The sequence below is a fragment of the Falco punctatus genome (genome assembly GCF_963210335.1).
Source record: "Falco punctatus genome assembly, chromosome: 3".
In the NCBI taxonomy this organism is placed as follows: domain Eukaryota; kingdom Metazoa; phylum Chordata; class Aves; order Falconiformes; family Falconidae; genus Falco; species Falco punctatus.
The window spans coordinates 34,964,529-34,976,983 of record NC_137582.1 but is presented as its reverse complement, the minus strand read 5'-3'; the positions used below and the strand labels follow the sequence as shown (position 1 = coordinate 34,976,983).

At 41.9% G+C, this 12,455-nt stretch overlaps 1 protein-coding gene across 1 annotated transcript in view; it reads left to right on the top strand.

Annotated features, from left to right (window-relative positions):
• Nucleotides 1-105: 105 nt before the first annotated feature.
• LOC308061627 (carbonic anhydrase 3-like) overlaps nucleotides 106-12,455 on the top strand; it is a 56,903-nt gene continuing 44,553 nt past the window's right edge. The window contains exon 1 of the mRNA XM_080381909.1: nucleotides 106-12,341. The gene's annotated coding sequence lies outside the window, so the exon portion shown is untranslated. The remainder of the gene's footprint in view (nucleotides 12,342-12,455) is intronic.

Here is a 12,455-nt window from a genome sequence, read left to right as displayed (position 1 = left end):
ATTTTACAGAGAAAGCTGCAGTTTTATAACTAGTGCCTTCAGCTCAAGTTTTGCAAAAAATTGTCACCCCTCATTTGAAGTCTGTATTTGGGCAGTGTAGTGTTAGGTATCTTTATTATCTCTCAAGTAAAATGTCTTTGGCAGTGGTAATACATGCAGTCATTTGTACATAAAGTTTCTGATAGTGCTTCTTTGAACTATTGACTATTTTTTATACAGTTATGCAAGTAAGATTTAGAAGACATCATTCACAGTAATTCTAATGGTGAGATGCCATGTTCACATTAGATTGACCTAACACGGTACTGAAAGCTAGTGATGGCATCTGAAAAAGACTAGAAATGCTCAGTTGCCTGAAATCCTTTGGGAACAGCTTCCCAGGTTATCCATCTGCTGCAACTGTGAGGTGAGAGCATGGACCCGGTCTCAGCACTGAACACTTGATTGCATCCTCAGTCACTAATTTGCTCTATGCTGCTCTGAATCTCAGCCAGACTACATGACATGCTCCCAGGGAATTAAATCTCAAGTGTGGGTTCCATGCTGTAATAAGATGACTAAAGCAAGCAAGGCTAAAATATGTCATCACCCCGTAGCTGCAGGTCTCTTTGATCAACTCTTTATCCTCTGACACACTTGGAGCCTTTATATTAAGAGGAATGAAATGCTCAGTGACCAAAAAACATATAGGGTATCTGCTGAAAATAGTAGCTGTCAAGAATTGTGTGCGGCTGGATGGTTGGTCACCCATAAACTATTCTCAGAATTAAATAAACTGCAGTAGAGCCTTGGAGTCAGCTCTGCTGGTGTTGACGCAGGAAGGAAACAGTGCGCTCTGCTGTGTTTATAGCCCTTGCCAGTCACACTCATGATGTCTCTCGTGTTACAAAGACAGAGTTTAACATCAGCTGGGAAATGTCTTTATGTCAGCAAATCCCCCCTGGGAAGTATCTGCCTTTCCTTCTGGAGTACAGTGGGCTGAAGATCAGGCAGGTAACTGTTTGCTGCTGTACATCCACTTGCTACCTACGTGTGCTTTCTCTGCCCCTGCAGAGATTCGTCTCAATGTTGTTTTAGCAAACAGGACCTCGGTGGCCTTCCAGGTGTGAAGTGGGACCTTAAAGAAGTCAAAGAATCAATTCCAGAAGAAAAAACAAGTCTTCCAAATAATCAATTTCAAAATAAATTTACTGAAAAAAAGTGGAATATGACATACGAATAAAGTAACATAATAGAAGGAAATATGTAATACATTTTAAATAAACTTAATGGAAAGGAAATTTGGGATTTAGGTTCTAGTAGCTTTAGGTCGGCAAGGAGCAGATGGCTAGAGATAAATCTTGTCTAGCCTTCAGAGTTAAAAGTTGCAGATAATTGAGACTTGGAGCACCTTCATATTGAAGCCTCAGCATGAAGGTATGAATGCCAGAGGAATGTTTATCTAGAAATGTTTTTTTTTCTTTTATTGTCTATTGACTGGTATAAAAAAGCATTGTGACAGTCTTCTTTATCATTCTGCTAGATGGATTATATCTGACTACTGACCTAACTGTTATATGTTGTTCCCTACACAGTTTGATCTTGCTTTGTAGTTTTAGCTGTGGAGTATACTTTGTTCCATTCTTTATTTTTAATTGCCGTTGCTTGCCTGTGCACATTTTTCTTTGATTCTTCTTCCCTGGCATCTCTTTAGGACTTAGGATAAAAACCTTAACTTATAAAACATCGTACAAAAATACAGTAGTGTTACATTTCCAATGTTCTGAACATAGGGATAGTCTACTTATTTTCCGTATTAGCTATTGTTTTACAGATCTAGACTAATAGAGATTTGGTCCAATACTTAATCTCTTAGGTGCTGTTATTTTCGTACCTTTTATTCGTTAAGTACTTACTCTATGGACAAGTGGCCTTTTCTGGGTGTCTGCAGTCTTTGTGAGACAGGAGGTAATGCTGAAGTGCTTAAACAAAAACGTTTCTAAATTAATGTTTTATTTCCTGTTTCTGTCAACCTCTCCATCATTCATGCCAAGTACAAGTTTTCACTGTGGTGGAACATTTGCACATCTGATCTGTGTTGGCTTCTCTCGTGCAGCAGTATTTAAGGACAGGGAATGTCTCTGACAGAGTACTGGATTGTCGCGTGAAAACCGGTTCTCTGACTCAGCTTAACAGTACTGATGTGCTGCACAGCCAGTTCCTGTGTCACTTGTATTGTAGCAAATTTCACCCTCATACCTGAGTACATAAATTTGAACAATTTCAGATGCTCATGACAGTTCCATTTTTCAGATGTAAATCACACAGGTTGCATGCAACAGACAGATTAAATGTATTTTTTATGAAGACCTGATTTATTTTTTTTCTGTCTGATTAGAAGATATTTTGAATAAAGCACCAGTCATTTAAGTGTCAACATTTTGTTTCCAGTTATTCTTTTATGCACTTCCATGAACAACGAGGCAGAAATGTACTCTCAATAAAATAAAAGTTTAAAAAACCAGCACTTTGACATTTTTGAGGGAAAAAAGGAACCCAGTCATCCTTGGTGTTTTTCAGAGAGTTTGTTCTTGATTTCTGTTTTTCCTTTGTCCTGTTTAAACTCCAGCTTCTTATGTAGTTTGTGATTTCATGAATAAGCAGTTTATGTGGAAATCGCCAAGAATCCCAGCACCCAAACTTATATTCCAAAATCATTTTAAAGCTCTCATTGTAGAAGGCATAGGTACCTATGTATGAATAGCTGAAAGAATCCTGTGTCCCCAGGCCTGCAGATGGCAACAACAATCCAAAAATTGCTGAAGACTATTTATATAGCATTTGTTACCTATTTAATTGCCAATACAGTTATAAATAAGAGCAATATCTTACTGCTGTATGAAACTAAATAATACAAGAGTCATGGTACTCTGCTATTCAACAACATATTAATTTTTAAGTCTGTTAAAAATGTCTGTAGAGACTACCCAAAGAACTTCCAGCCTGTTGGCCCAATGCCTAAAAGAAACCTTGAATTTCTCAAAGCAGTTTAGCTCATCTTCCTGACCGGTTCAGGGGACCTTTGTATGAGGAGCAAAGCCCTTCATGAATGTCTGCTGCAGCAAACCTGTTTGACCAAATTAGTTTTGAACTGGATGATACAGAGCAATAATTGTATATGACAAAATAAAAGCAAAACACTATTTACTAATTAACATTATTTCAGTAGCTGTAACATGGTGTGTGGTGTTTTCAGCAGGTGTCCTGAGCAAATCCTTGAAATATTCTCTTCTGTACTCACAGTCTGATGGTATTAATATAATTACTCTTCCTACGTATTGTTCCTAAAATGTTTAGCAATTACACTAAACCACCTATGTATATATTCTGTCTGTATATATGTTTATAAGTAAATGCACAATATACGATATACATGTTATGTGTATGTATATATACACACATACACCGTAGAGTACACAGGGAGAGCTGGATCCTGACTCTAGAGCACAGCAGATTCTGTCGAGTCCTATGGAACCGAGCTGTCACTGGACTCCACCAACCTCCTGAAGTCTGCAGGCAGGGTCCTGTGCCCAGAGTGGCCTCGGTTTTGGTGTGTGGATGGTGTCAGGGATAGCCACACTCAGTAGGCAGCTATGTGGGAATGCTAAATATACGGTGTTGAGATGATGCTACCCCAGCAGAAACTGTGTCTTCTGGATGCTGGAGATGCCCAGCACTCTTAAATGCACCAGCAAATGTACTGATGATACAAAACCTTCTATTTTGACATATACTCTGGAGACAGAGGAATGATTGAGGACAGGGATATTGGGTTTGAAAAGATAATAGCGGACTAAACTACATTCAGTAATTTAAAATGTTGAACTGACTGTGAACAACTGAGCAGTGAGAACTGGAGAAGAAGAAGAGAAATGCCAAAGACAGAACAAACCTTCTGATAGAAAAAGAGGCCCTCTGCAGATTGCTTTTGACGGTAGATGTCACTGTAAATAAGGCAATGGTCTGGGTGTCGCCTTCCCACTGACAGGACAGCTGGAATGACACTCACAGTGTCCTGAAGTCTCAGCCTGTGGAAGAAGAGTATGGAACATAACTCACGTGTTAAGGATGTGCTGTTGATTGTGACTTTACTCCCTTTCTTAAAAGTGAAACATGGATTATGAAAAAAAAAGATTACTTTCAGATATTATCAAAAGATGTTCACGTTTAAAAGATCATATTTAGGTGAATCTGTGCATTCAAATGCTCCCGTTTCCTATAAGCAATTAGCCTCACCTAGTTCTACATGCCTAAAAACTACATGCCAGAAACAACCACTTGTTGGTGCAAGGTAAGTTTTTCAGTGTTTGCTTCGAGCTGGAAGTTTCCCCAGCTGTTAAAAAAAACAAAACAAAAAAAAAAAAAACAAACAAAAAAACCCATCTAAGTCAGTTGTGTATAAGGAGCCTGGACTGTGCATGGCCACGTCAGCACTGCCAAGGAGGTTCTGGAGGTCCAGCATGGTCTGGCTTGGCTGGACTTCTCAGAGCACATGGGAAGCCGCTGGGCAGAGCATGGGCAGCAGGTCGGACTCTGCTCGTGCCTGAAGCTCTGGGAGCAAGTTCTGTGCAAGGGCAAGTTCACACATGCAGTAAATACAACTGAGTGTAGGTGATCATCATTGAGTATTTTTTTTGCAAAGGGAACAGTAAAGATTCATATAGGCAATCTGACCAACTATTTGAAACCAGCTTCTGCGGATGAATTTGCTTCAGCTGTGGCACCACTCTCGCCTCACTCTCTGTGTGAGGTCCCAGAAAACATTTGCCTACCTGTCTCTTGGTTATGAGCTATCTAAATATCACTTCTAGGACTGAAGACAGGCTTCTTGGTTCACACAAGCACTCTGTAAATGTATGTTAGGTGGAAAAAGATCTTCACCACTACAGAAAGATGAGAATTGTAACTATAGGTGGGAAAATGCACTACCAAAATGGTCTTCTCTGGCCTGCTTCTTCTTCTTTTTTTCTTTTTTTTTTATTTAATTATTTATTGGATAACTATAATTTTTACTCCTCTGGATTTCACCCTCTATGTCAGTGTACAGAGGGTACATACAGCCTAAACAGCCCCCACCTCTGGGCTATGGCAATCAGGAAGTAATCTAGTAATCTAGCCCTGCAGCACAGCCATCTAGCAGGGGAGTGGGAACACCCAGGATATCAGAGCTGAACAGCACTCAGGTATGCACACAGCTTCAGTGAGATACTGCTTAAATAATACAGAAGTCTCATGATTGCACTTCGCCCTAGTGACTGGCACTGTGTTGCATTATGACAATGTCTTCAGGGGTGTTTGCAGAGTCACTTCTACTAAGATCCTACTATAAGGGGTTGAGATTAAAAAAAAAGATTAAACTGAAGAATTTTCTCATCTTACATCCAATAATTCATGCAAGAAGAAAATGTGAATAACTGGACTGCTTTGTATTGAAATAGAGAAAGCTCCATTTCATTTTCTGAAAAGTGTGTATTGCTGTTTAGTTACACTTTACATATTGTTACTTATATGTCTGTACTGGACTTCTTTTCTGTTATGGGTTAAAGCTATATTCAGCCTCTTCAAAGTCAGTATTCATCCCAGTCTGGGCACTGGGTCAACTATTCAGCATGCAGGTCTTTGAGTGCTAAGATGTGCTTCAGTTCTAGTACTTAGCACTCTTGCATTGATAGGCACTGTACAAACATTAGCTCATGCTTCTTACTGGCACCAAGAGTTACCATTCTCTTTGGCAGGGAAAAAGCTACCCAGCCAAGGTATAAAACCACTAACCAAATGAATGGCTAGATAGTTAAAAAGAAATAGCTTAGTTGTATATTCTTGTTGCTATCACTTTATTTTGTGCATTTACAGAGAGGCATAATATCACACCCATAATGTGAGTACAACCCAGTTAGAGCAGTGAACTCTTCATGTTAAAAGCCAGTGTTGCTGCCCATCAAGACACCTTCAGAGGCAACAAGGATCCCTCAGGCTGAGCATGGAAAAGATGCCTACTTCTTGAATGAGTGTGTGAACTACCAACATCCCCTGCTTCTCCAGTGGGAAATGGGGTGTACCTGCTGTGCTTTGCACAGAACTTAATAGCTGCGCCTATTGTGGTAAATAAAACAAGCCAGGGCCCACTTTCCAGCCCTGGAACAAGGGTTGTAACAAGTCTTGAGTCCATACAACTGATCTTTCCTGCATACTTTTCTCCATACAGTTTATTAGGGAGTATCATTTCACCCAGTTTGGGCCCTCTCACAGAAGGATCTAGCTGACATTCGCCAAAATCATGCTGGGGAGCTTCCACTTGACCATGGCCAAGTCCTGTCCCTCTCGTTGCTTGCATGGGCATGGCTAACACTTCTGGTCTGTGCTAGGAGTGCCATGTGCAGCAGCATGACCCAGGGCTTCACCAGCACCTCTCTCCTTTCTGAATCCCACTGGAGCAGCTGCGTGACACCTTGTCCCCACTCAGTCTGGACACTTAAGTCTCCATAAGCTGGCTGCTCTGTGGGCACCACTGCACATGGTATTCCTGTGTGACAGTGGTATTTAGATGTCTCGTAAATGAGAGAGGCAGGCTGGCATCTGCTTTCTGGAGTTCTCTACCAAATTTAGCCACTGGCATTCATCCTAAGTTTCATTATGGGTGCCAAAATGCATCTTCTGAATCCTATTGTAAGCCTTTCTTGTGCCTCTCCATATTTGCAAAACAGGTGCATTGATGCTTCATCAGTCTCTTGTCTTTCAGCAGAAATTAAAGGTTTTTGTGACTTCTGCATCACAGAAGCCAGCACATAAGTGAATGCTGATTTAACTATGGAAACAGCCAGTCTTTGTTAAGTATGTGGTCAAACTAGAACCAACGGGCCCTGTGGTCAAAGCCAGGACCATGCAGGTGAGATTAAGCAGGATAGGAACAAGCAGAAATTGAGCCCCCGCTTTGTCCTCTGTGAGGAAAGAGGAGCCTTCTGGTTTGCAGCCTGGAAAACTGGATACGTAGAAGTTGACTTCAGGTCAGGAGCAGGTCACATATCTGTCATGGGAAGAGCAGTGGAAAGTGATTTTGGAAAGCTGTGGTTTAATGGTAGGTTTGTTCTAGGGGATTGAGCCACCTCTAGCATGGGAGCCCTGCACAGAAACTCTGTTCTGTTCCTAACTTTGCACCACTTTTCTTTGTGGCTTTGCAGCAGTCACATCAAGTCACTGTTTTCAAATGTTACTTAACTCTTGTTTCACCATTTAAAAAGAAGCTTTTAATTTGCTTGAAGTACTGAATACCTAAGAGATTTCCTAGTTAATGGAAGCGCCAGCCCTGTGGTAAGCTGGGTCACTTCTGTTGTGACATTTAGAGATTTCAAAGCATAACCTTTGGGAACAAAAGCTCAGCAGTAGCTGCTGAGTTTTGCCATTAATCTAACCATCCTATTGGAATAACTATATCCCTGTGTGCTTGCAGACCCACAGAAGAACATGAGTATGAACGCTCTGTATGTCACAGCCTTGAACACAATTAGGTTTGAAGAGATACTCCTTTATACTCACAATATTGTTTTGTTGAGTCATTTACTTGAACTTAGTCTATGCTTCCTTCACAACTGGCCCAACTTGCCGTAGTGTCACAGAAATGAGATTTCAGTAACAGGTCTAGAGCTTGATCTCCTGTAGGCAAATGTCTGGTCTTGCACCTGCTTGAGCCAAATATCTGTTCTCAGTCTCCCTCTCATCCATCAGATAAGCTGCAATGAGTTAAAATGTCACTTGAAGAAAGAAATAAGCATACAACAAATACTTGGAAGGAGGGCTAAAGGATGACAGGAAAGGTCAGCAATGTTCATACCAGGAAAACCATGGAGGCCAGAAGCAGGATACAAGTGAGATGAGAAACAGTTCTGTAGGTCTTGGCAGAGCTTTCCTTTGCAATAATTGTCTAAAGCTGTCTGGAGGCTTCCCCTGGAGCTTTTCTCTCCTTTGTCCCTATAACGAAAGAATCCATGTTACAAACTTTGCTGTGGGATATGTAATGGAAATGCAACACGCAACATAGTTAGCCAGCAGCCTTGGAAAACCCTGCCTAATGTTAATCCTACAGGACTTGTTCAAGGAATGAAGCCACTCTGAAGTTGGAGTGTGACCTTTACAGGCATTCCTCTTGCATATATACATTTTCACAGACACAATGGCTCCATTGGACCATGCATCCAAAGTATGTTGCCATTGCGAAAAAGGCTTGTACGGTTCCATGAAGATAATTAAGAAACAAGGATCTGTGAAAAGATATTAGGCCACGCTTCACAACAGTGCGAATCAGTGGAAGAGTGCACAGTTTGGTGAGGGACAGAGGAGGAAGACATGCAGATCTGGCCACCCTCAGAGGACTGCAGGGAAGCCTAATTGCTTGCACAGAAGCAGCTGTGGATGTCCCCCTCCTTGCTTTACCTCATGGGGAACCTCCTGATAAGACAGAGGTGCTGTCAGTTGCTGACAGCTTTTTGTGCCACTACTACCAAATCTGTCCTGACACATTTTTCAAGGGTAAATCTAAACGTTTCCTGACAGCAGGTTGTTGCTGTGCCAGGGGTTAGTGTCTCCTTATCATGAGGAAGCAGTCTGGTTTCAGGGGGTGGCCCAGATGACCAGATTGCCCCGGCCTTCCACTTTCTCTTGATTAACACCCCTCCAGAAGGTGCAAGTTTACAGCAGGGCAGGAACGGGTATGTTCGGAGGTAACATTTATAAAAGTATTGGCAGTGCATGACTTGGTCTTTTATGTTGGCTCATATTATGACATTGCTCTGGTAACTGAACGTCCCAGTAGAGATGAGGTTTTATTGCATTAGATTTTGTCATGACAGACTCTATTTTTTTCCAGTCTTTCAGCCTCATTCACTGCTTTGTCCTGTTCGACTTCAGTCAACAGGCGGTTTGCTAAAGATCTCAGCGAGGATAAGGGCAGCTACATCATCACCACAAATCAAATATATGGTGTCTCAAAAAAGCATGTCCTCACGCTGCCAGGATTCCTGTGTGGGTCTGATGTTTTTGTGACCAAAAGATCAAACACACTGCTTGAGAAACTGCCTTATGCTACGCTGATGAAGGCCATGCTTGCCTGTGTGGGGGTGAGCCCTGCGGCGGGTGAGCCCCGCGGCCAGCAGCCCTGGCCGGGGCTGAATTTGGGGTGCAGCTGCAGCCAGGCGCTGCAGCGGGCCGTGCTCTGCGGCGGCGTGTTGGCAGATGCGCTGCCCCCCGCCCCACCATATCTGGTTACTGAGCACGGATCTGGCAGCCGTCATCCCGCCCGCCACATACACCAAGACCCGGGCATGCAACATGCTCAGCCACCCCTCAGCCATCCTCAGGTTTCTCTTGCTTGGGCAGGCTGGATTTAAGCTCAGGGGTGTCCTGAGGAGGGGTAAATGCTGTTCCAAGGGTATGCGAAGAATGAAGCTGAAACCCCTCTGGGATGGGAAAAGAGAGGGAAGCTTGGGTCTTTGCCAGCTCGCTTTTAAATTTCCACCCTGAACTCTGTGTGTGTATATTTATAAGAAAATTAAGCAGAGGCTACACATTGCCCAATACAGCAAATATCAGGGACAAGATATTACAACCTCTGGATTTCACAGATTTATCCAAATGTGAGCAGTAGCTGTCCACATACAAAATAGGAAGCGAACGTAATGGATATCTAAAAGGGGATCATCAGGTGGCAATAGTTTGGTGGTGAGGGAAGTGCTCGTTTCAGGCGGCAGTAACAGAAAGTGCTGCTGCTGTTACCACTCCCAAAATGGCACGGCTTGGTCCTGCATCCACCCAGGCTCCCTGGATCCCAGCAGGCCAGCGCCCCACGGCAGCGCTGTGTTTTGGTCATCTGCTGGAAGCAACCGGGATGCCTTGGGGACAAAGGGCACCTTGTCCCTCAGGGGAGCAGCTGCCTTGTTGTCACCCTTCTGAGAGGAACCTTACAACTTTGGTGGACTTGGCTGCAATGGATAGCTCTTAAAGAAATCAGCCACAGTATACTGTACTGGCATGAACAATCCCATTGGTGTATATTTCCTATGCATACACTATTTAGGCTGAGTTGGTTCTAGCTACACTATGGTGAAATTTGTGGCAAAAATGTTTGTTGATTTTAAAGTTTTTATGGTGTGATCTCTTGGTTACCTCAGTGCATTGCAAAAGACTTAATGGCTTAAGTGGTCAAAAAATAAATGCATTTTATGTGAGCTCTGTGCTCATGCAGAAAAACTTGAATAAGGCATGCAAGGAAGCTATAATGCATTACCATAGCATAGGCAGCAGTATACCATTAACCCTAGTGGGATTTTTTTAGCATTTCTTTTTCTTTTCTTTTCTGTGGTAAATAACGCAATCAAGAAATTCAGAATAGCTAGATAATGTGTTGATATTGACAAGCAGTTTTGTTTGAAAAACAATTCTTAAAGTTTCAGGATGTGGTATTACATCTGGAAGTTTTCTAAATGGTTTGCTGTGACTGACTTAAAAATTAAGTGGTTTCTTCCACTGCCCAATGTTGTTGCTAGCTGATTTGAAGTCCCACATTTCCCATCCTGTGCCATTGGGCTTGCTCAGCACTGGAGCCCTGCATTTCTGTGCCTGTTATAGACGGGATTAAAGATGCAGAGGATTCCCAGAAAGTCTTGTGAAAGAAGTGAGACTTCTTGTATGAGGTCTTACCTTTTCCAAAAGATCTACAGACCTTACAGTAAAAGCCCTAAGCTATATCAGGAGTTATTAACTAGGCCTGCTCATGCTACCTCTCTCATCTACAGGGTTTATCTGGGCATTCTCAAAGTACACTTACCAGCTGACACCTTTGCGGTTATAACAGTACACTTCTTCCCTTGAGGGAAAAGTTGAACTAGGAAGGATTTTATAAAGAAAAAATGAATGTGGAACATTAATCAACCTAGTTTTCTCTTATAACCCCAACAAAGGAGTCCTAGTTAAGGTGCCCAACAGAGGTGAAGATGGAAGGGATTGCTGGAGCCTGTCCTGGAGCCCATTCTGCTAATCAGATGCTAAATGCTAACTACTTTTTCAGAGCTCTGGAGCTACGCAAGGGAACTTTATTTTAGCAGAGTTACTGTATTTTGAAAGCCTTTGCAAGATGAGAAGAAGCTTAGCAGAAGTTCTCTAGATGAGTTGTGTCTGTGGTATCTCGCATTTGCCTGTTTGTCATTTGAGACTAAAGGTGATTTACTGTGGGGTTTGGCTATTGACACACAGCCCACAGATACCAACATTTTTATATAAAAATAAAATACTGAGCAGCAAATGAGGAAATTATTCGTTCTGGTAAAAGGCAGAAGCAGTATTCTTAAAATTAGCCTTAAAATATTTATGGTTTTCTGTTTGTTTCCTCAAGTCTTTGGCATTGAGAAATCACTCATTCAAACTACTGGCACTGGGTAATTTTCCCTTCCATCTCCTTTATATTGCCAGCAACTGCCATTAGATGTCAATGAAGTGGTAGCTTTATGTCGGAAAATAAAATCCTTTTTGGTTTTTTGTTTGTATTTTGTTCTCTTTCCTTGCTATACAGGTAAGAGATCTCTCCTTCACCGGCAGGCAAAGTCTAGAGATACTATGAAATGACCTTGCCTTTCCTTGATCAAGTCAGACATTTCCTCTGCCTTGCCATTTCCTAGTCTATGGATTGCTTATTCATTTTCTTGGCTGTTGTAATCAGGTCCATTTGATTTTCACAGTTGTTCCTACTTGCTATTTTCACTTGTATTTTATTAAAGTAACTTTCTGAAGGAGTTACACAGAAAGAAGCAGGGTAACATCATTTATGTTGGGGATGAACTTGAGACAAATCAGTAGATACAGCTGCCCACATCCCATCACCCTTGTGCACACATGCAAAGGTCTTTAAATGATGGAACCCGCAGCTCTGCAGCTCAGGCCTAATCTAAATCAGGGAAATTATATCTTGGGACAATAGTTAGAGCGCTTTTTTAATAGACTCTGAATGAAACAGCTTTGTATAGGAAGCTGTTGTTCTGCCTAACAGATTTGTTGCCATTTCTCAAATGTGTGCCTGTTGTGGTCTGTTTGTGAATTTTAATTTTTTCCCATCACAAGGAAGATGCCTCCTCCAAAACCAAAGTGATATAGCTGTGCCTCTGTTCTCACTTTTCCCACAGGCACCATCAGATTCTTTTCTGGAGAACTGAGAGGACTGAAAATGGTTATTTTCCTGCTCACGGCTGTTAAAGGGATGATGCAGTTCTTGTACTAAGGCAGAGACAAATGGTGTGGCTTCAGGATCATTCATTAAGAAGGTATCGGTTACCTGAGGGAATTATTGGCCTCTTTGTAAATTCTTTTTGTAAGCTTATGAACAGAAAGAGGCATTTTACTGGCTTTGCTTATTAAGGTAATAGGAATAGGTATTA